Source organism: Rhinoderma darwinii, unplaced genomic scaffold, assembly GCF_050947455.1.
Source record: "Rhinoderma darwinii isolate aRhiDar2 unplaced genomic scaffold, aRhiDar2.hap1 Scaffold_673, whole genome shotgun sequence".
In the NCBI taxonomy this organism is placed as follows: Eukaryota; Metazoa; Chordata; class Amphibia; order Anura; family Rhinodermatidae; genus Rhinoderma; species Rhinoderma darwinii.
The window spans coordinates 1-4,725 of NW_027464231.1; positions in this window are offsets into that span (position 1 = coordinate 1).

A 4,725-nucleotide genomic window follows, 5' to 3' on the forward strand; every position below is an offset into this window, starting at 1 on the left:
AGCTATATACTGATAGTACACAGGCATATATCTATATACTGATAGTACACAGGCATATATCTATATACTGATAGTACACAGGCATATATCTATATACTGATAGTACACAGGCATATATCTATATACTGATAGTACACAGGCATATATCTATATACTGATAGCACACAGGCATATATCTATATACTGATAGTACACAGGCATATATCTATATACTGATAGTACACAGACATATATCTATATACTGATAGTACACAGGCATACATCTATACACTGATAGTACACAGGCATATATCTATATACTGATAGTACAGAGGCATATATCTTTATACTGATAGCAAACAGGCATATATCTATATACTGATAGCACACAGGCATATATCTATATACTGATAGTACACAGGCATATATCTATATACTGATAGCACACAGGCATATATCTATATACTGATAGCACACAGGCATATATCTATATACTGATAGCACACAGGCATATATCTATATACTGATAGTACACAGGCATATATATACTGATAGTACACAGGCATATATCTATATACTGATAGCACACAGGCATATATCTATATACTGATAGTACACAGGCATATATCTATACACTGATAGTACAGAGGCATATATCTATATACTGATAGTACACAGGCATATATCTATATACTGATAGCACACAGGCATATATCTATATACGGATAGTACACAGGCATATATCAATATACTGATAGTACACAGGCATACATCTATATACTGATAGTACACAGGCATATATCTATATACTGATAGTAGACAGGCATATATCTTTATACTGATAGCACACAGGCATATATCTATATACTGATAGTACACAGGCATACATCTATATACTGATAGCACACAGGCATACATCTATATACTGATAGTACACAGGCATACATCTATATACTGATAGTACACAGGCACATATCTATATACTGATAGTACACAGGCATATATCTATATACTGATAGTACACAGGCATATATCTATATACTGATAGCACACAGGCATATATCTATATACTGATAGCACACAGGCATATATCTATATACTGATAGTACACAGGCATATATCTATATACTGATAGTACACAGGCACATATCTATATACAGATAGCACACAGGCACATATCTATATACTGATAGCACACAGGCATATATCTATATATTGATAGTACACAGGCATATATCTATATACTGATAGTACACAGACATATATCTATATACTGATAGTACACAGGCATACATCTATACACTGATAGCACACAGGCATATATCTATATACTGATAGTACACAGGCATATATCTATATACTGATAGTACACAGGCATATATCTATATACTGATAGCACACAGGCATATATCTATACACTGATAGTACACAGGCATATATCTATATACTGATAGTACACAGGCAGATATCTATATACTGATAGTACACAGGCATATATCTATATACTGATAGTACACAGGCATATATCTATACACTGATAGCACACAGGAGTATATCTATATACTGATAGTACACAGGCATATATCTATATACTGATAGTATATAGTATAGTATAGTATATATACTGATAGTACACAGGCATATATCTATATACTGATAGTACACAGGCATATATCTATATACTGATAGTACACAGGCTTATATCTATATACTGATAGTACACAGGCATATATCTATATACTGATAGTACACAGGCATATATCTATATACTGATAGTACACAGGCACATATCTATATACTGATAGTACACAGGCATATATCTATATACTGATAGTACACAGGCATATATCTATATACTCATAGTACACAGGCATATATCTATATACTGATAGTACACAGGCATATATCTATATACTGATAGCACACAGGCATATATCTATATACTGATAGCACACAGGCATATATCTATATACTGATAGCACACAGGCATACATCTATATACTGATAGCACACAGGCATACATCTATATACTGATAGCACACAGGCATACATCTATATACTGATAGTACACAGGCACATATCTATATACTGATAGTACACAGGCATATATCTATATACTGATAGTACACAGGCATATATCTATATACTGATAGCACACAGGCATATATCTATATACTGATAGCACACAGGCATATATCTATATACTGATAGTACACAGGCATATATCTATATACTGATAGTACACAGGCACATATCTATATACAGATAGCACACAGGCACATATCTATATACTGATAGCACACAGGCATATATCTATATATTGATAGTACACAGGCATATATCTATATACTGATAGTACACAGGCATATATCTATATACTGATAGCACACAGGCATATATCTATATACTGATAGTACACAGGCATATATCTATATACTGATAGCACACAGGCATATATCTATATACTGATAGTACACAGGCATATATCTATATACTGATAGTACACAGGCATTTATCTATATACTGATAGCACACAGGCATATATCTATATACTGATAGTACACAGGCATATATCTATATACTGATAATACACAGGCATATATCTATACACTGATAGTATACAGGCATATATCTATATACTGATAGTACACAGGCATATATCTATATACTGATAGTACACAGGCATATATCTATATACTGATAGTACACAGGCATATATCTATAAACTGATAGTACACAGGCATATATCTATAAACTGATAGTACACAGGCATATATCTATATACTGATAGTACACAGGCATATATCTATATACTGATAGTACCCTGGCATATATCTATATACTGATAGCACAGAGGCATATATCTATATACTGATAGTACACAGGCATATATCTATATACTGATAGTACACGGGCATATATCTATATACTGATAGTACACGGGCATATATCTATATACTGATAGTACAGAGGCATATATCTATATACTGATAGTACACAGGCATATATCTATATACTGATAGTACACCGGGATATATCTATACACTGATAGTACACAGGCATATATCTATATACTGATAGCACACAGGCATATATCTATATACTGATAGCACACAGGCATATATCTATATACTGATAGCACACAGGCATATATCTATATACTGATAGTACACAGGCATATATCTATATACTGATAGCACACAGGCATATATCTATATACTGATAGTACACAGGCATATATCTATATACTGATAGTACACAGGCATATATCTATACACTGATAGTACACAGGCATATATCTATACACTGATAGCACACAGACATATATCTATATACTGATAGTACACAGGCATATATCTATATACTGATAGTACACAGGCATATATCTATATACTGATAGTACACAGGCATATATCTATATACTGATAGTACACAGGCATACATCTATACACTGATAGTACACAGGCATATATCTATATACTGATAGTACACAGACATATATCTATATACTGATAGTACACAGGCATACATCTATACACTGATAGCACACAGGCATATATCTATATACTGATAGTACACAGGCATATATCTATATACTGATAGCACACAGGCATATATCTATATACTGATAGTACACAGACATATATCTATATACTGATAGTACACAGGCATATATCTATACACTGATAGTACACAGGCATATATCTATATACTGATAGTACACAGGCATATATCTATATACTGATAGTACACAGGCATATATCTATATACTGATAGTACAGAGGCATATATCTATATACTGATAGCACACAGGCATATATCTATATACTGATAGTACACAGGCATATATCTATATACTGATAGTACACAGGCATATATCTATATACTGATAGTACACAGGCATATATCTATATACTGATAGTACACAGGCATATATCTATATACTGATAGCACACAGGCATATATCTATATACTGATAGCACACAGGCATATATCTATATACTGATAGTACACAGGCATATATCTATACACTGATAGTACACAGGCATATATCTATACACTGATAGCACACAGACATATATCTATATACTGATAGTACACAGGCATATATCTATATACTGATAGTACACAGGCATATATCTATATACTGATAGTACACATGCATATATCTATATACTGATAGCACACAGACATATATCTATATACTGATAGTACACAGGCATATATCTATATACTGATAGTACACAGGCATATATCTATATACTGATAGTACCCTGGCATATATCTATATACTGATAGCACAGAGGCATATATCTATATACTGATAGTACACAGGCATATATCTATATACTGATAGTACACGGGCATATATCTATATACTGATAGTACACGGGCATATATCTATATACTGATAGTACAGAGGCATATATCTATATACTGATAGTACACAGGCATATATCTATATACTGATAGTACACCGGGATATATCTATACACTGATAGTACACAGGCATATATCTATATACTGATAGCACACAGGCATATATCTATATACTGATAGCACACAGGCATATATCTATATACTGATAGCACACAGGCATATATCTATATACTGATAGTACACAGGCATATATCTATATACTGATAGCACACAGGCATATATCTATATACTGATAGTACACAGGCATATATCTATATACTGATAGTACACAGGCATATATCTATACACTGATAGTACACAGGCATA